We start from the raw sequence: 21,065 nt of genomic DNA, 5'->3' as shown, positions 1-21,065 counted from the left end.
AACCATCTGTAATCTGTTTATGAGGAGTTTACGAGCAGAGTGAGGCATTCATCTCCTGATGCCTTGGAAAGAAGAGTACTCAGGAAAAGGAATGTAGAAGAGGAACAGAAACACCAGTCACATCTCAGTCGTTTGTGGGGAGAAAAAAAAATCGGGTGGTGTATTTCCTTCTTTTAAGGATGCTATTGCCCTACAAGGTGCAAGTTTTCATATGGCTTGCTAGGGAAGATTATTGCTAAAAGCTACAAACTTGTAATGCAGGAGAGAATTCCCCACGCACTGAAATTCTGGATGTGTGTTTGCGGCAGCTAGAGTGATAATGGATGTAAGCAAGATTTGGAATACAGTGAAAACCGAAATGAATGCAGAATGGATTTTTGCTGCCCATTGACAATTTAGTTATAATTTAAGTAATTGGACAGGCAGGGATGAAGGGCAGGGCTGGAACTCAAGACTCCCTCTCCATACAGGGGAAATGTACCCACCATTTTGGAGCAATATTTGACAATACAAAATACATTTTTCTCAGGCTTCTTTCTCCTCACCTGAGGAATGAAGTGAACGGCATTTTCTTCATCTCAGCTGTTGCCTTAGAATGTGTCAGAGACAGGGTCCTTGGGACAAAGGCTAAAATTGTTGGAGTAATTTATTAGAGACTGGTTTTAGTGGTTTCTAGTTAGTTAAGAGTTAAAAATGCCATACTTTGTGAAGTGTGATTTTTTGGGAGTTAATGTTTACATTTGAAAGTCTGTAATTCTGCAATAATAACTATTTTTATCTGAATTAATGCTACAAGCCAGTCCAATTGGCCAGAGCTATGTACATATTACTAGCATTGAAATTCTAGCTATTATCACCCATACCAGTACTAGAATAGGCATGTGAACTCATATCCATCTGCATAGTAGTGACCCTTAACCATACAGTGTCGCACCATCGTGTTGAACCCAAACACAGCATTCAGTGTTTCCAAATAGATGTATTTAAAGGTAGATATCTAAAAAAGTTATCTAGACTGCCAAAATACAAGGTTAAGTGTTCAGTTTTGCATACTTGGGTATCAAGACTTTGGTGTCAGCAAGTCTTATTTCTTTCTATGCAAGTAAATAGCATTACCTCTTTTAGTAACTTCATGTAAGTATTAAGAGGTACAAGGAAAATAAAGGTGCAAAGATCTTGTTTAAAGAACTAGATGAGTAGCATGTCTATCCTGATAGCTTTTTAAAATCACATATAAACACTTCCTCATCCAGTTTTCCTATCTGCATTAGTATATTTGTGTTTAAATGTAAGTATCTTCATCTGTAAATACACATGTTCTCTCATCTTGTACAGTGCTGGAAATGCTCCCATACATTGCAGAGGAATACAGTATGTGGGTGGCAATTTTCTCCAAACATTTTATCAAGCAATTTTCAGCCAGCTTGGATTATGGATTTTCTTACCTAGCTAAAGAAGAACAACAGTAGTGATATTAAAGCTATTAAAAGATAACGGCTGATACCTACAGAGCTAGAGAGAGCTGGGAAGGTGGGAGAAAAACTTCTGGTTTAGGCAGCTGAGCCTAATCCTGTAACACACTGAGCTACTGCAGATCTTATTTCGGTAGTGGAAAGAACTCAGCACCTTGCAGCCCAGACTGGCTGCTGAAAATGAGCGTAAATTTCAGTTACTGATACCTGATCACTAAGACATGGTCTAGGGAATGGCCCTGGGTTAATGGTCTCAGAAATCCAGGCATTATCTATACAAGGAAAGTAAGGAAGACCTGTTGGGTGCAGACAGGTTGGAGATGGCTGTCCCCACAGATCCATATCCCTGCGAGGACGGGCACAGAGTGATTCAGCTGGCTGCACGGCCTGAAACCACGCTGTGTTAACCTGAACACTGAGCAGCTTTTGCATGAGCTGGTACATCTGCACAGCACAGCATGGATGTTCAGGTTGTGGTTCTCTGTGACATTCTCCTCTCACACTGATCTACTGGCAGTAATTGAAATATAGATAAAAATTATTCACCCATGATCTCAAGGGAAAGTACTCATGATCATACAAGAAAGTAAGGAGAACTAGATCCTGATCCCCCAGACCTCTGGCTTAACCAAGAGATGGCCCTATTTCTGACATGTTCTTGTTACTACTATTCATTAATATAGATATAGAAGATCCCTAGCTATCAGATGTATTAATGAAGAGTGAAGGAATTACAAATTTGCCAGTAAGGCTGGTATGAAAGAAACTGACATTGTTGGTGGTTTATCATAAAGGAATTATCTAACAGGTAAAAACAGTTTCCTGCATTTGATTATTAAAATAAGAACAGCACAGGTCTGAGGAAGTGGGACATGGGCTGAAAATATTGACAGTGAATAGAACTCGATCAAGGGGGAAAGGAAAAAGCCCTGCTGTATTTTTCAGCTGATAGAGCCACTATACACTTCAGCCTAGAAATAGCTTGTACGTAGCTTCTGACATTCTGCAGTTAAAACTAGAAGCTTAGTGCGGTTTCTTGTATAAAGGCATCTAGTGTTCTTTGGGATGACCAAGAGTTATTGGTTCAGTCCAGAAGGATGTAGGTCTTGGGTCTCTGTCTCACCTACAGCCCATGCACAGGTCTCAGACAGCCCCAGGCACCTCAAAGGGCACTAGATACCAATGTCTGGCAGCCGAGTGTAGCCCTGAGAATGGACCAGGCAGATCCTTCTTTAAGCTCTGCTAAAAATTTCCTCTGAGATTTGGGTTAAACTCTTAAGTTAATTCCTATAAAGACACCCAATTTCAATTAACTTCTGTGGGAATGCTGATTGTCAAAGAAGAGGTGCCTATGATGGGATCCATCCAGCCCAATTTAGATACCTTATCTGTGCCTGCATTTTAGATGACTACTGAATAAGCCCTCCAGAAATCCAGGCAGACAGAATCTTCTTTTGAAGGCATCTCACCACTGACTGTATAGGAAATATCAGATCTTTTTTTAGGATAACTGGTTTGCTTTGGTATTTAAAATGTAGCACATTAGATGTCTGCAGTTAGATAGACTGGATTTCATAGTTTAAGTATGTGGATGTGAACTGTATAATTTAACTTTAAAAAAACCAAGATGCACATACTTTGTGGTTAACTTGTACATACATTTCTGAGCAGGCTGTATAGGAAGCTGTATGTCCAAATGTCTGTTTGAGCCAATGCAGCCTTTTGGCAGTGCAGGTACCCAGATAACAGGAAAAAGGACTGTGTGTGGAATTCATGGCAGACCGTTGAAGCTGTTGGCATTAAGTTACGCAATCTGTTTAACTGATATGATAATATTCACATGATCTAATTGCAAAATAAACCAACATTTAGGAAATAAACAGATTTTAAGATGGAAAGTGAGCTATTATCTGCAAACTATTACTGTAATTTAAAAGCAGCACCTGTGTTCATCAAACTGATTTTTTTTCTTCTACAATCCTAATTCAGAAAAACAGCAGACTAAGGAAGTGCAGCAGAAAGGATTCAGTGAATTAGACCAAATAACAAATACATCTCAGAGAACCAAGATCTTCTTCCTGGAACATACAGAAACAAAATGGGATTCAACAAATGAATTTCCCAGTGCAAACAGGTGTCCTAGCTGTACCTGAAAGTTCAAAAAAGAATAAATTCTAAGCAATGTCACCTCACCAAAAAGTTCTCCAAACACTGCAGTAAGTACAGATGAAAGATTTGGACATTTTATTCTCCATTCTCATACTAAAAGTGGTTGCTCAGTCTATGCAAATGCACTACTCCTCAGAATTTGCAACTGGGATTCATCTAACCTAGCTTTAGACATTTACAATCTCAACAGCTCCATCTGAGCCCATCGCCTTTGGCTCACTTCGTACTCAAAGGAGAGCAATAGGTAATCTAGGGTGCAATTCAGCTGTCCTATTTAGGAGGCCTAATTTAGGTTAAGATGAATCACATTCCAGAAGTGTCTACATCTCTCCATCAACTAGAAAGGGAGCTCAGATGTGAAATTTCTGCATCTTATTTTTTCTCAGTGAACACCGCTTTAGAAACTCTGAATCTTAATGCCCACAGACTTGATTTTATGCTGTGTAAAAAGGAAGAAAAATAAAGTAAAAATAAAAAAGAAATAAATCCTGAGGAGGCTGGAGCAACTTCAGAAGTCTGAAGGCAACTTTGAATCTGGATCAAAAGGTAAGCTGGCGTTCAGCAGCACACTGACAGAAAAGGGATTTCCACCTGAAGAGCCCTTGAAGGGGATTAGTTTATGCAGAGGCTTCTCAGCCATCAGGGAGGCTACCCCCACTGCCACACCACTGCTTGCTGAGCCACCAGGGCTGCCGACAGCAGTTCTGGCTTCTTTCCACATCAGCGTTAGCGACAGGCGTGTTTCAGGCGAGGCATCAGCTGAACAGGAGAACAAAGGGCGTAAACAATCAAAGCCCTTCAGGAGCTTGCATTACAAGTTTCCCATAAATATTTTTTAAATTCTTCAGCCTAACTGAATTGCATCAGCCCAGTTTTTGCCCCCGAGTTGTTCCTTCCTTAAACACATATAAATAAGAGGAGAACTGGTCCTGTTCTGCTTAAGATTTTTCATGGATGAGTTTTGCATTGTATATGTTAAAAAAACCTACCTTTTCCCCTTCTTCAGGTACACATTACAGAGGAAAGTTCTCAGCAGAAGTAAAGGGCTGACCATGCTCCTGTGGTGCTGCACACTGTACCCACCTCTGTGCATAGAAGGTGGGGATGACAGATGATGCTCCATAGCTGGGACTGAGGGAGGATTAAGCACAGCAGAAGTACTGAGCATAGGGTCTCCTGTGGCCAAAACCTGCTGAAATGGAAGTCCTAATCAAACCCTTTTCTAGACAGGAATGAGGCTAAATAAAAGATGACTGTCCATGAGAAAAAACTGAAAACCCAGAAACTGCCATTATATTAAAAGTATCCTTACGCTCTCAGTAAGGAGCAGTAGTGTCCTGTTGCTGAGTGATTTGTTTCTAAGCGGCAGCCCCACTCCTGTCTTTGCCAGGCTATGTCCTTTTTATGACAAATGGGCAAATATGATTGAGTTTTATGAACCAAGGTGTGTATTTGCATCGGCTGTCAGCACTGCAGTTCTAGCTTTTCTGCCTGTAGCTGTTGAAAGCATGGCCTGGTGTGAAAAAAGGATACTGCAACCCCACCAAAGTCAGGGGAACTGAGTGTCTTGGAGCAGTAAGCCCAGCTCGAGGAACAAGCATTTGGAACATTTGCCCATCTCAACAAAGAAAACCCTGTCCTTGTGCTTTTCATTCTGCTTCAGCCAAAATATGTAAAAATTAGTTCTTCTGAAACAGTACAGCCATCGGTGATAAATGCCATTCCATCTATCTTCCTTCCATCTTATCCTCTGAATGATCTATTTTGCGACCCCCAATTATAAGTTCCTGTTATTCTTTGAAACGCTGTAAAACTGAACAGTCTCCGTATGTTCAGAGCAGCTTGCAATTAACACAGCCTGAACTTGGAAACGGCAGTCTATTAAAAATATGGACATATTAAAGCACAGCATCTGGAAACCTGCATATGCTTGTCTCGTACAGTGGGCATCAGATACCAGGGTCAGAGACTCCTAGCTATCCCAGAAAAGGGCCTATACGTGTTGCCACTCAGCTGCAGAACTTCAGAGAACTTATATACTTTCTTGGAAAATATTATATTACTTCACACTTACCTTTTATGTTGTTTTCATATGAAAAAAATAAAGAAAACAAAAAGAAAGATAAGATTTGCTATGTTATAGCCACTCAGTTGGATTTCCCCATTAGGCTTACAGCCACAGCACCAATAAAACTATGAAGATATGAATATGAAAGTTTTAATCCAAACTCAGATGTATTTTACTATGCCAATTGTCTCATTTTGTGAAGTTTCCATCAAACCAAGGGCCTGCTAGAGAGCCATTTCTGCTTAAATGCATTTTTGTTCTAGCCCATAAAAAGTTTAAGGAGTATTGCTTTCACAGGAATATGAGGTAGAGATGAAGACTGGGCTTAGACCTCTCCCAAGAATGAAAAGTCCTGAAATGGGCAACATAGTTTTCCTCGTTATATAGCTGTCAAGGCCAAAACAGGTCTCAATTTTATCCAGATTCCCATTTGAACAAATATGCTGCACTACCTGGTGGCTGTTTTCCATTTTAATAGCAAATATTCCATCAATAACAACCTTGTATATGAAACATAAAGAAGGAACATGAAAGACTGGAGGAAAGTAAATCATATAAAGACAGCAATGGAGATCTCTTTACCCTTTCTTAGAAAAAAAAATTATGTCAGGAGAAAAGTGATGAGAGGGAGAAAATTTAAAACTAGAGCTGTTTTTTCCTGCAGTGTGTAATTGCCAAAAGATGCTCTTTACACCGTTTTCTGTGTTATCTGTTTGGTCCTCAATGAAGAGCTAGTTTCCTATCCTTTTGGGAAGCTGGTTGCATCCTGCAGGCACCCATTGCAAAAGATAATGAAAAAAAATGGGTTAGTTTGGTTTAGACAGCCATATGTTTAGTAAAATATTACATGTGGTTCAGAAAAAGAATCAGCAATAATAATAATAAAGAAGTTATTTCATCAGCAAACAGGAGAAAAAGCAGTAGGGACATCTTTACAAGTGTCTGGTGCTAACTGATGTGAGACATGATTTATACGACTGCATAAATAATACCTATGTTTTTGCTTCTTACTCCTGTTCACTGGCAGAACAGCCAGTGGCATGCCAAAGAAAAGGAAAGAAAAATCCACTTAGAAATGATTCTCTGGAGTCTGCAGCCATCCACTTCACTAAGGAATAACTCGTCTGAGAGTATAAAAGATTCCTTCTCCTTGAGGCATTGCTGCAGATACTAATGGAGTTATAAGTCTTTGCTACCTATCCATTTTCCAGTACAGGACTGTCGATTTTTCTGGGCAGTGAAAATGTGTTTTAAAAAAAAGGAAAACATTTTCTTTTTTTACTGCTTGCTGAAAATGTAACAGAAGGCTAGATTTTGTGCTCACTTCTATAGGGATGTAAGTTAAAAACAAAGTGCTTCTCCTCTGTATTTTCTGTACTAGCAATCAAGCTGCTGGGCAGTGAAACACAAAAATTTGCAAGGTTTCTGATGGCTTATGCATTCTTAGAATGGGAAAGAGGGTGCAATACAGAACGAGCCAAGCACTGGATCCGTGCTTTGACTCCTCACCCTAACACATGCACCAGCAAAAGCCAGATTTGTTTGCCGTGCACTATATTTATTCCCTCTGCCTCCTGTAACAGGAGGAATTATGATTTAATGCATCAAAGGGAATGACAATAGCTCTGGGGCCATAGATCTGACGTTTTGCCCCTGCTCCATGCTACACCCAAATTCTGAATCTAGCTCATCATGATGAGTTTGCCATTGCTAGATATACTGAACATGCAGTGTCTCTATCTTCTGCCCACTTTTAGGAGCCATGTTTAAGCAATAAGAATATGAAGATGAAACAATTTATCCAAACAAATTAAGGGCTAAATATATGTACATATGAATCAGTGATGCTGGGTGTCACATTCGGTCCGTAACTTTTTACCTCAACCGGAAAATGATTGGTTGCAACAACCCAGTTATAGAATTGCATTAATATCGCCAAGAAAAAAATAGATATATTCCGGAAATTTTAATGGTGAAACTTTTTAAACGGGAATAAATGAAACTAAAGGAATTTACAAAATTTTTGAGAGAGGAACAAGCTTATGAGTTGACCCAAGATACCTAAATTTTGGACATATATTTACATTCACATATAGATACAGATGTAGAGCAAATTACCTGTGAGTATAAAATATTTTCCTATCTCCAATATGATGATGGGACAGATAAAGATAGATTTATATCCATGAGGTGGGAAGGCAAAAAAGGGTGATGAAACTGAGCACATGCAGTAAATATGTTATTCTTGTACTTAATATACAATACTAAAATACAGAGTCATATTTTATACCACATTCTGGAGGAAAACAATGCTGATGGATAGCAAAAAAATCCCAACCACAGGATTACTAAAAGACATGAACATTATGTCCTAAGAAATTAAAGAAAGAAATGAAAAAAATTGCCTTGACTTGTTTTCATTTTCTTATTCTGTATTATTAACTAGTCACAAACAAGCATTAACTCACTGCTAACACAGATCAGAGCCAATGACTGCCATGTATTTGGTGCATCATACATATACGTTACGTGGACTGTGCCAGCCGAATGCACAGTGTTACACAACCTAGAGAAAAAAACTGTCTTTAGGTGGTGATGCTAGGAAAGGCTTCTGCAAGCAAACTAAGACTATCAAAATGATCTACCTCATCACAATCGATATTTCTATATTTAGATCTCTGAATCAATCTAATTTGTGCATTTGTTTAGCAAATCAATGGAGAGAATGATATGTTTTGAATCATAACAAAAAGTTCACCACTAGAGACAGTAGCCTAAACTTTAGGGTACAAAAATATCTCCTTTCACAAGAAAATCTAAATGAAATATATGGAACTACTTCCATAACTCCGATAGTTTTATGAGCCTGAACTCTTCCCTTCTTAAATGAGTCAAACAGCAACACTGCAGCTTCCCATAGTTACATGATGATGATGATGATTGTTTTGCTGTCGCTGAAGATGCCTTTCAGCTGCACAAGCTACAGCAAAGACATAGTTTTGCTCCAGAAAGCTTGCCACGTCTAACACAAAGGCACAAAGACATGGGGAAGACATGATTTCCTGGAATCATCAAATAAGAAAAGCAGCTTGGCTTTTACTAAATAACTTATTGGGGTGAAACAATAATTCATTGATCAAACCCCTCCTGATCTCAGCCTGTGGGACTACCAGAGCGTGGGGCTCCATGGTAGTCTTCTCTACTGTCATGCCAGTATCAGTCTGTTGGAAAAAGGAGGGAGCTGGTGTGGGAGCTTCAATGCAAGAACTTTACAGAGATAGGGCTAAAATTAGTGACCATCCTTCCCAGCCCAGAGGGAAGCTCTCATGTCCCTGTTTCTTTTTGACATTTCTGAGCTGCCACCACTCACTGCTCTCCGACAGTGGTAAAGCTGAGCAGCTGTGACCTGCTGGGGACCCCCACCCAGCAGCACTGCACTGTCCTGCCCTCCGCTCCTCCGGGGCACTCCTGGCTCATCCATGCATCCTGGGGAAGGAGAATTTCCCACAACACAGTTTTGTCCAAAGCAATCCTGATGGAATGATCTCTCCAAAGGCATGAAGCAAACATTTACTGTTGGCATTGTGAACTGTAGCCAAGGAATATAGTGGAATGTATCAGAAACTACCGAGAACACTTTAAGGATTAGAGATTTATTAATGTTTTTTCCAGTATTTTGGCCATTAGGCCTCATATTTTGAATTCTTCTCTGAAATCAATCAGCCTAGAAATTTCTTCTCCCCACCCCCCATGCCATACAAAAGCAAACATCTCTCACACTCCCCTAGCTCCTGAAACCAGGATTGAAAAATGCTACTTCTGACAGTCACATGGAAAAGCAGTAGCTAAAAAAAAAAGCTAGTAGCAGTGTCGAAGCAGCTCTGGAGAAATTGATTCACCCTAAAATAAAGGTCCCAGCTAGATTGATGAGATTTTCTCCAAACGGAACCTCCACCAGCTCTACAGAGAACTCAGTAGATACTTGGCAGAGACCCCTAAGTTTTAGAGGGACAAAGCTGGGTAGGAGCAATCCCACCTATCAATTTCACTAGAAAATATGAAAAATTTTTTGTACAACTCGCAAGTATACACAAATAATGAGACCAGGTAAATGTCACCCCTTTGTACAATATTAACGTGATTTTTTGACTTTTGCTTAAAAACAAGAATATTGCTTGAGCCTTTGCCCCTGCCCACCCCATGCAGAGAAGCACTCAGTCCCTAGTGTGCCATTACCACCACCGTTGTCTTTAATGGGAGCGCGTGGTAGGTCGGGAGGAACACAGCACACAACAGTGGTTATTCAGCTTTCTCTTTTTCCAAACATGTGCAAAATAAGGCATTCTTTTCAGAAGCCTATGCTGTGCCCTAATAAATACTATGCTATTTGAAATTTTAGCACTTATGCATGCAAAGGTTGGTTGAAGGAGATAGTCACATGTGGGGCTTGATTATAGTGTTTTATCACTCAGCTGAACATCTAATGTTTAGCACAGTAGTTGGAGTGCTTCTTTTCATGTCATAACAAAGGTTGCCCTCGCATAGTAATTACAGCCTTCCTAATAAAAGGAAAGGCATTTTTGAACTGCCTGAAAAGTTCAGAAGCTAGAGACAAAGTTTGGAGAAAGAGTTTGCCATCACTTTGCACGTGGCAGGTAGTTTGCTGCCTGGGCTGCCTGGGCAGCAAAGTGGCAGGTCTGCCTTGTAAACATTTCCTCAAAGCTGGAGACATTAAAAAAAAAACAAAAACAAAAACAAAAAAAACCACCAAGACCTAGCTGGGAAAAAAGAAAGTCTCCAGGATTACAAAAAATCATGGCAAAGTTAATGTCTCTGTAAAAGTGTACAAAAACAGTTTGAAGAATCATTATACGGTCTTTTAAAAGCATAGAAAGGCACAGTGAAAAGGAGATGTGGAGCAGAGCATATTCAGCAAGTATATTCAGAGCAAAGCTGCCCCTACTGCATTCGGTGGTTAAAGCATTCATAGCTTTGCCCAGGAGCAGTATGTGCCAATATGGGTTGTATTTTCCAGTAACATTTCTGAATGCTTATTATTGGAGCTCTCATGAACTGCTAATGTCCGTGCTTTTTTGTACTTATAGCATAGTAATCAGTTTGATCAAAATACTTTGGGGTTTGTTATGCAGTTTAGGGCACTAAACTACAGATCTGCATCTCTCTCCTCTGTCTTTGAAAATTCCAGGTGAATTTGATTTCTGATCTTCTGGATTTCTCTTTTTCTCTTCTGACTTTCAAAACTGTTTATCAGTGACCAGCAACCTTACGAATAGCAACGTATGGAACTGCTAGTTTTACCTTTGTAGCTTCCCAGGGATTCTCTTTTATTTTTAAACTAACAGCAGCATTAATAATTCTAAGGACCCAAACTTTATCATCTGCTTCACAGTTGGAAAGGACTGTCCATGTGTAGCGTTTTTTTTCAGTGTATTGGTAAGTACAATTTTTCCTATTTCCCTTAGCTGGATAATGACTTATTCTATTCTTTTGCTGCTTGTCTTCTTTCCCTATAAAGATTAAGTGACCAAACATGCTTTTCCAGACTCTATGTACTGTGCAGGCTCCTTTCTATTTTCAATGGTTATGCATCCATCTATTCCTCAATTGCAGCTGTGTCTTCAATTTAAGGTGTCAGATTTTGACATATTTCTATACAAATAAACAGGATTTTCTAAGCAGTGACATTGTGCCATGGCAGGCAGTACTTCATCATAAAACTGGAGCTTCCTACCCTTTCTGAAAACATGCCTTCCCTCATGCACAGCCTCCACATCTCTGGTTAAATAGATCTGTGTAGTTCTGCACTGAACCGGTAAGCCCTTACAACTGGATGCTGCATTTCATGCTTAAATAACCGTTACTTTGTTAATATGTGTGGTCACAGAGATATTTTGACACCCTTCAGGAAATCTGATGGTTGTCTGCTTTTTGCTGTGGAGGCTGAAATATTCACCCTTCTGTGGTTAGGTAGCAGATGAAAGGTACCTTCAGATGCTTTGAACCAGCCAAGAATGTACCATAGGAAACATCCACAGGGGAGGAATGGAGGAATATAGGCTGTCCCATCAGGACCAGGGCAAGATGAAGCCAGCTAGTGAGCAATGCACAACGTTTTTCTTGTACATCCTTGAGCCAACAACAGCTCTTGCGCGTCCTCTCAGCCATGCTGATGGCCCATGTTCCCTGCTGCAGCACTGGGAGGGAAGGAAAGAAGAGCAACCAATACGTTGAATTTGTGCCATCTGGGAGAATAGGGATAAGCGGGAAGAGCAGAGCCTTCCTCCCAACCTTGCAGCACCCTGTTTTCAGGTGTTATCCGTGTTGTCATTTGGGAAGCTCTGGCCTTCAGATGCACACACATGCATCTATGTACGCATCTGCATGTGTGAAGCCTCGGATGTACTCAGCTCAGGGGCTGATTGCTGTTTGGGGCTAGTGCAGGAGTCCATCCCCATCACCACCACCACTGTGTTCTTGAGGTCTCCAGAGGTGGGTTGACAAGTTCATGGGGAAAAAAAAAAAAAAAGAGTAGACTATGCAGCAGGTTGCTGCTGGCAGCCTACAACGTTACAGATGTGTGGTCTAGCAGAGGCTTTGTTTCTGCTGCACTGCAGTATGTATTGCTCATGTTCATACACAACCACTTGCCTTTAGTCGCCTGCACAGATCATTTGTGGGCTTCAAGCTTCTCACTGTAGAGATACCCTCTGTGCCTTGCTTGGTTTCTCAGCCTGGTGGCTGCCCCTGCCATCATCTCACAGGCTGAAAAGCAGCTGTCTGCTTGGTAGAGGTGGCCCATCCCTGTTCAGGTGACACACTGGCTGACATGGTACAGCCACAGTCCACTGTGCACTCTCTACCTGATCACAGGCATCATACAAAGTACTGCTCTGCAGTCCTTTGCATTTTTAGAGGTTTTATTTTATATTATTCCATATGCTTCCTTGTAATCAATTGCATTTCTTGACAATTTGGAAATACATTCATGTGTGTGCATGCACATGTACATTTGTGGATACCAAGCCTTGAGATACTCCTGAGAATCTCTTCACAGGCACTTCTCCCCTGCAGATCTTCTGCCCCACAGCTGTGCTTCTTGATGAAGGCACATGACTGTATGGCAGGGTACTTGCACTCCTGCTGCTGGGAAGTTTTTTCTTACCTGTTCCTAAGCATCCATTCCCCATGGGCACCCAGGTCCTCAGGTGGTGCAGTGTTGCTCATCCTGGAGGTGGAACCTAGCAGTGACACACATATCTGGAGTGACTGTCTCATGCCAAGGTGGAGTGTGCTAACGTTAATCGGAGATAGATTGACATGATGCAGTGTCTGTTGGTGATGTGATTTGGTGATTGAGGAAATACCTCCACTTGTGTATTCCCACGTTAATATGGAAACTGGCTAATCCGTAAGCATTGTCTGGTTTAGGAAGTCCTTTCATGCAGACTTCCTGGTCAGGACCACCATGTGAAAGGCTGGGCATCAGAAACCTAGCTGGCTTAGGGGCATCTTCACAGCGGTTACATCCATCACCTCCAACACCATTTCTGAGCAATGCATCGGGTTTTTTGGACAGCATAGACAGTACAAGACGAGCGAAGAGGACCCAGTTATTCTAGCGCTGTCCTTGTGCCTGATGAAATATCTCATGTGCAAGAGGTTATTTACCAGCGCAGTATATTTAGTCCTGCCTGGAACGACGGTCATCCAAACAGGATCATAAATAAGCCTTCTGTTTTTATAGCAAGGTCACACTGGTGGAGCTTTGCCATCTTGAACAAATTCAGCAGCTGTAGGAAGGTCTTTGCTGGGAAGCCCTGCAAACCTGTCTCAGCCAGTGGGCATCAAACTCCACTCTGCGGAAAAGAGCCACCTGCGAGACTCAGGATTTGCTGTGGGGCTGTCCCACATGCTTCACTCAGTCTCAGGGAGTGCTTCTCAGGTGTTCAGGCTCACATTCATCCTCCCTGGCCACAGGTGCTAAGCCCTGGTACCTCAATGAGAAGCAGTCACCTCTGATGCTTCTGTGGTCAGTGGAAGGAGGTGGGTCCCCTGGGGACAGCACAGATCTTGGTGACTTGAGCCACCTTCTGGTGCTGCTGGTTCCCCTCTGCCCATTGTGAGGAAGCCCCTCCAGGGACAGATAGCTTGGCAAGGTGAGATGAATGCGGGACGAGGAGCACTCGGTGCTGATAATCCTGCTTCTCTATTCACACCAGAGGTCATCTCAACACCATACTGAAATGGCTTCTGAAATAAATCTGAGTTCATCATGGATAAGGGTGTTATGATAAGGAGCATTACAGAAGTGTTCTTCTATGAGCCCAATGTCTGGTTTTTACACTCCTCAGGAACTACGCAATTCAAGTCCAGAGTGACACTTGTGCTTATGGCAAGGGGTTATTAATACAAATCCTAATTTGTCCTCATATGGGCTGTGCCAGCCACCCTGGCACTCCCTGGCTCCGAGCCGCTGGGACATGGCATTAGCACCCCCATTAACATACAAAGCGAGAGCGGCTGGGACCACCTGGCCCCCACCCACCTGTCCAAAGTCAGTTTTCTCAGCACTTGTTTCCTTCCCATTTCTTCCAATAAGTTAGTTTTATAATGGCACAGAAAACATCTATTATAATGCTTGGAAAGGTATATGCTTCTTTTAAAGCCTGTAGGCTTCAGGGCATTCTACTGCTATTAATATTTCCTATCTTTGACCAAAGATATTTCCGACGCATGTAGTGCAGCAGACACTCGGTGCACATGTGACAGGGATATGTGTGGAACAGTTGACAGAGACAAGGTGAGTCAGGTTTGTTTTATGGACCACAAAAAAGGGGGCTGAACTCATGCTGTGCTGTCAATTCACTGTTGCGGAGACGCTCCTGGAGGCCATCCAAGCCAGAGCAAAGGCCCTCGGGAAGGAAAGAAAATGGGCAGGTGCCAGAAGACAAACATTTTAAGCTCCCATTGCCTGGCCCAGTGCCAGCACAATGTCCCCATGTGAGTGTGACCACTGCTGGAGCTTGGGGCTGGGGAGCAGCACAGCTGCCACATCCCATCCAAGAGTTACAAACGGAAAACATGGAAAGCGTTAAAAGCCACAAACCAGGCTGGCTGTTGCCATGATGACCCAAAAGCATCTGTGGTGGTGCGGTCCCACATCTTCTCTGAGCTGTTCTGTGGCCCTGGGAGCTGCCAGCTAGTTCTCAGCACCTTGAGTGGTAAGTTGGATGGTTAAGCACCATCCGACCATAGCAGTAACTCTTACTCGGCTGCAGCGGCAAACAGCACTGTCCATGCTAGAGCTCCTGCTGACTGGTCAAAGCAGGGAACAAGAATGGAGGCAATCAGTTATTCCCTGGCAATGCTCCTGCCCCAATCACAGCCCGAGCGGTAACCGAGAGGAACAATAGCATTGCTCTTGGAATTTTTGAAAAATTAAACAAGTCGGGTTGCAGCCAGGATGGAAATTTACAGATGACCAAAGCCAGTCATCTCACAGCCTTATAAAGAGCAGTCCTAAAGCGAGACCCTTTTGAGTTCTCCAGGTCCACAGCGGGCTGTGACCAGCATCTCCCTCTGAGTGGGACGCTGGCCAGAGCTTGCAACCCCCCCAGTTTGCGATACTAGTGGGGACTGTCGCCAAAAGCCGACAGTGGGGCCAGGGCTGATATCCCGCCCCTCGAGGCTCAGCACTTTGCCTGCCGAGGCATACAGAGGGCATTAGACGTGAGTATTTCACTGAACTCAAGGGAAACTGTTCAAATAAGCATTGCAGGCTTGAAGCAGTAAGGTTATTTTGGTGATCTGAACAAAGTTTATTGATTTGCTTTGCTATTAAAATCCTATGGATAACCTTGAATTGTGCACAAATTCTCTTTCTTTCCATCCCCCAACAAGCAGTTGTCTAAGTCTGAGACTAAGATTGGACCTAGCCACACATGAACTCTGTGAGAGTTTAGAAAGCAAGGAGGTCCACTCTAAACCTCATACTCAATGAAAGGGTCTGCTTTACCTTCTTACACCTTTGATCTTTATAAACTATTTCCAGCTCTATTTTGATTCAATTCCAGTTTGATTAACCTCTGTGCATTTCCTCTATGCTATAAGTAATAGAGTGAACTTTGCCATCTAATCTTGTGCAGTTGCATTTCCACAAATTCATATTAAACCTATTTCACTCAAACCCTTTGGTGATGATTCTTTAAGGGACCTGACATAAACCACTCTTTTTACAACAGCATCATGGTAAAAATCAGGACATTTTCCATCTGGAAAGAAGATCTTGACTTTTGTGAATGCATTAAGTTCTGAGTACCAGTTACTTGCTGCAGAAGGGAAGTATCTCCAAAGAATAAGCATGGGGAGCAGTTCTTCAGGAAAAGAGGGGCTGACACCCACCAGCAGAACTGTTTTCTACCAACAAGTCCTCCTTTTTAAGGTAAGCATTCAGTCAAAAAACTGTGGCCATAAGGAAGAGAAACGGCTGATGATACCTAGTGTAAATGTGATGTAAATGTAAAAAGTGATGACATCTACTAGTAAAATAGAAAAGCATGGGCATGAAATTTACAGTAATTTATAAACAGCATACACCACATCAGGAGAGGACCAGGAGGATGCTGTACATATAAAATAGAGGGCAAAGCTTCAGTACGTGGAAGAAAAAGATCCCTTAGAGACTTCATTTATCCTCTCTCTCCAGACTGTGTGGTACACGTAGAGTTGCCACCACTGACAAACCTTATGTTTCAGACTCAGGCGTGTGCTAGCAGCAATGCCCTTTGCAATTAAAATAATGGGTTCAGACCCACCACGTGAGTCCATTACAAAACAGGAAAGGGATTAGATAAACCTTGATTTGCTCTGGCAATAAATCCTGTGTTTCTACCAACTTGTCTCATCCTAAATTTTTCACTTATTCCTGTGGAATAGGTATTGACAAGCATACAAACCACAATATCTTATGCTTCCCACTTCTTACACAGCTGTCTTTTCAGATATCTTAAGCCAGTGATCTCAGAAAATTTCGGTGTTCCTTGAAAAACATTGAATCTACAGATAAGAAGGGGTTTTTTTTCTCAGAGATTAGACAAGGTTGCCGCAATTATAACTGGATATTTTAGCAAATAACTTGGAAAAATATTTCCAGCCAGAGTGAGGTTCATTCACTTTTGTCAGCCTGACATTTCTGCATGACAGGGTGGAGGGTCTGGAAATTCCATCGTATTTGAGCACCATAAACACCCCACCCACAGCATCAGGGTGCTACAGCTGCTGCTGAGAAGCAGCCCTGGAAGGGGGGTGCCCAAAGCCAGAGAGTGCCTTTTCCCACAAGGTTTTTGTGTCTCTTCTTTGCACATTACATAGACATAGGTGTCATTACCCATCCAGGTAATGATAAAAAGAGAAAACATGAAAGTGCACCTTTTAGAAGGTGAATTAAAACCTTGGGAAGAAATACTTCAAAAGCATCACTGTTTGCCTGGGTTTCATCTAAATTCCAGCATACATGCTGGTTTCCAGAAACAGCTTTTCCATGTTTATTGATTAATAACTGTCACTTTTTATAGCTTCTATCAGACAGGCATTGTATTGATCTGAAAGCTAGATTATAAGTCATATAAACATTTGCCTGATTTTATCCATCAGGATGCCTGTTGACAGTATAAACCTGGGGGATACTGCTTTAGAGTCTATTCACTTTCCACTATTTGGTGGGGATGTTATAAAAGCTTGGAAACATTTAATGCAAATTTACTGGATCAAAAAAGGAGCAGTGGTTTGGAAAGTGTGTTAGCACTGTTTGAGGACTTTCAGATAAAGCCAATTTCACTTGTTTTAACCTTTGTATAGGTTCTGTCCCCCTTCCTGGCATCCTTGCTCCTGTCATTAGGATCTTGCAGTCATCCGCAAGCTTCTCTCTCATGGAGGCCATATGCTGAGGGCACAAAATCTTGGAGCATCTCAGGTAGCTGGTGACTGCACCGACTGCACCATCTTAGTATCTTGCTACAAAACAGAGTTGGAATAGCTCTGGAGAGCATTAAAACCAAGTTCCTGCCCACAGGAGAAGCAGCTATCCCCAATTCCCTTCTGACAGACACTAGTCCAACACATTTCTTAACCTCCAGTGAGGGGACACCACAGTGTCCCTAGCCAAACTGCTACCTCACTTAGCTCCTCTCACCACTGGAAAGTTTTTTCTAGTGTTTAGACTGTATGTCCCTTGCTGCAGTTTAAGCCCTTTACGAAGAATTTATAAGCAAGTGGAAAGCATCTCATATTTTATCCTCTAGAGGAGATAGCAATAAATTATTGGAAGCACCTTTAGGGCTTCTCTATTACACATACATGATCCCAGCCTCAGCTTGATGCTCAAGAACCACTCCAGTTTCCCATAGCCAGTCCTCCTGGCTCTGGAAATGCTGTAACACTGCTGCTTGCTGAACTCCTGAGGCAGCTCTAAGAATTTATAGGAGCCCATTGGAGCTCAGTGGGGGCAAGCAGGGCCCCTGGGCTGAGCTGGGGAGGTATCTAAGGCCACTGTGCCCAGCATACACTGAGGTAATTTACAAAAAGAAGAAGAAAAAAAGGTCAGAGTGGGACTCACAGCTGCATATGCTCTCCCTGTGGCTTCTCTGTGCCATGACGCTGTGCCACAGCTCAGGGACCAGCTCACACCATCCATCCTCATGACACAAGCTGTCTGTAGCCCTTCTATCATGCCACACTCAGATTTTGCTTCCCTTCTCTGACACTGCCCTTTTCAGTCTTTTGTCTGGCCACCATCTCTCCCTCAGCAGCACAGGAGAAGCTGGAGGTGCCGCAGAAGCCCTTAGCAGGAGCATTGCTGCTGATCTCCTCAAGAGACATCTTACCATGGCTGCTGTGCTTGAATGCAGGGAATACCCCTTCTTGCTCCAAGCCCATCACCACACGCTGTCACCTCTGATGTCTTCCAGTGGGATCAAGCTGTGGGTTTCACTACTACAGTTCCCACAGTGAGGAACCCAGCAGGTCCTGAATCTGATTAAAAGCAAACCACCAGGCGAAAATCAGAAACAAATTCTTTCTTGTGACTAAAACCATGAATCAGGCTGACTGCTTTGGAATGACTAATTTTGGTGTCTTAGCACAGACACCTGGCTCCAGGGTGGTGGACGAAACAGGACACAGGGCTGGTGCCTGATGAAGGAGCTCTGAAGGAGAGTCAGATAAGCTGGTGCAAAGCTGACAGTGAAGGACTGACACAGGGGAACATGTGAATCAGGCCAAAGACCCATGAATTCTTGCCTGGTCCTACTGATTCAGAGCCCATGCTTGGTGTCTCCCAGTGCCCGTGGTGTGGAGGCACTCAGCCATGGCACCACTGGCTGCCTCGGTGTAACACCCCCGCAGGCAGCACACTCACATGGGTAATTAATAAGTTCTGCTGAATCTTACCCTGAAAGTCCCTGTTTTTCTCCAATTGCCTCCAGGAGGTGTTAGACTGCAGATCTCTGCAGGACTGAGAGAATGACACTTTCAGAGGTGATGGGACAGGGAGCACAAAAGGGAAAAAAATAGGCAATACTCTGCTGGAAGTTTTGCTGCTGCTCTGAATGTTGTGGTTTAACCCCGGCTGGCAACCCAGCACCACGCAGCCACTTAGTGACTCCCCCCGCCCAGAGGGATGGGAGGAGAATCAGAAAGGAATGTAAAACTCAAGGGTTGAGATAAGAACAATTTAATAGGTAAAGCAAACACCGTGCACACAAGCAAAGCAAAGCAAGGAATTCATTCACCACTCCCCACAGGCAGGCAGGTGTTCGGCCATCCCCAGGAAAGCCGGGCTCCATCACACGTAATGGTTACTCAGGAAGAAAAATGTCATCATGCCAGATGTCCCCACTTTCCTTATTCTTCCCCCAGCTTATGTACACTCAGCATGATGTTCTATGGTATGGAATATCCCTTTGGCTAGCTTGGGTCACCTGTCCTGGCTGTGTCCCCTCCCGATTTCTTGTGCCCCCTCTCCCCAGCCCTCTGGCTGGCAGGGCCCAGGGAACTGAAAAGTCCTTGGTTTAGTATAAACATCACCCAGCAACAACTAAAACCATCAGTGTGCTATCGGCATTGTTCTCACATCAGAGCCAAAACACAGCACTAAGAAGAAAATTAACTATCCCAGCTGAAACCAGGACAGTGAATTACACCTGAAGTGCCTGTTTCACTTCTGCATACAAAAACTAAAGCAAAGCCCCAGCCGTTGGCAGCCCTTGCTCCTCTTTTCTGGGCAATCCTACAGGACACAGGCACCACCTCTGGTCACCAGCAAAAGCAGTGGCCAAGACTGTAACCATAATAAGTTATCATCATCACTTTTTGTGGTATAGGTTAAACCCTCTATAAATCCTTTTCATAATTAGGCCAAGGACTAAGACTGCTGCTGAGCAGGAACAAGCCTCAGCCACTACATTTAGGAGGCACATCACAGGGCCCGGCACCTCTCTGCAGGCAGCCTAGCCCAGTATTCCTCACTTGCATCAATCACATGCTGAGTATTTTCTCGAAGTATTAGGATACCTTAAGGGTACTAGATATAAAGCACTTCTAAAAAGAGTAGTGGGATGTTTTGGTTTCCATGTGCAGTGGTGGCTGAACGTCAGGTATAGTGTGATCTAGTGCTTTTCCCTGAGGTAGGATAACATAATCTGTTCCATCTTGGAAAAACAAGATTAACTTGGAGGTTCTTTGTTAATTTGCAGGTGTTTAAGCAGCCAAAGGTCCTTCCTACAGGCTAAGTTGAACGTGCTTCTCTTTCTCCAGTGTTTGTTAGATCTGGAGTTCATGTTATAGCTGAAGCTGGACCTTGAACTACAGTACTAAGATGTGATTCTAGGTGCAGCTGGGGTCACAGTGCATCCCCCTGCTTAGGTGCTACCCAGCGGAACTTTGGCAGATTAGCAGGCCCATTTTCCACAGAGCCTGGTGTATCTGCTCTGCCAGGCACAACAAGTGGATGAGGTCTCAGGGCAAAGATAGCATCTGCGAAGATGCATTGAACCAGACGTGCAGGTCACGGCATTTCCAGCAGACCAGCATCATCCCAGCATGATTATCCAGCATCTGCTCCTCTTTGTCTTGGAGTAACAGTGCTTCACCAGGTGAAAACTCAGACATCGAGTAAGTCCAAACCAGCCAGATGAAGAAATGAGTTTGGCTGTAGTGCATGATGTAGCAAATGCTCCTCAGACTGTCTTGCTCACCTATCCAGATTGTAAAAAATAGTATCAATTTTAGCTCTACCATTATGCTGCATTTATTGAGGATCTAGGACTTGTGGAAAACTT

At 42.8% G+C, this 21,065-nt stretch overlaps 1 protein-coding gene across 1 annotated transcript in view; it reads right to left on the bottom strand.

The window, feature by feature from the left end:
* Positions 1–21,065, bottom strand: part of KCNF1 (potassium voltage-gated channel modifier subfamily F member 1) — a 96,813-nt gene that overhangs the window by 50,016 nt on the left and 25,732 nt on the right. The window contains exon 1 of the mRNA XM_080390648.1: positions 1–21,065. This exon is cut by the window's left edge and continues 20,902 nt beyond it; it is cut by the window's right edge and continues 25,732 nt beyond it. The gene's annotated coding sequence lies outside the window, so the exon portion shown is untranslated.

This window comes from Falco punctatus (genome assembly GCF_963210335.1).
Source record: "Falco punctatus genome assembly, chromosome: 5".
NCBI lineage: Eukaryota > Metazoa > Chordata > Aves > Falconiformes > Falconidae > Falco > Falco punctatus.
The sequence above is the reverse complement of the archived record's forward strand: the minus strand, read 5'-3'. Positions and strand labels throughout refer to the sequence as shown.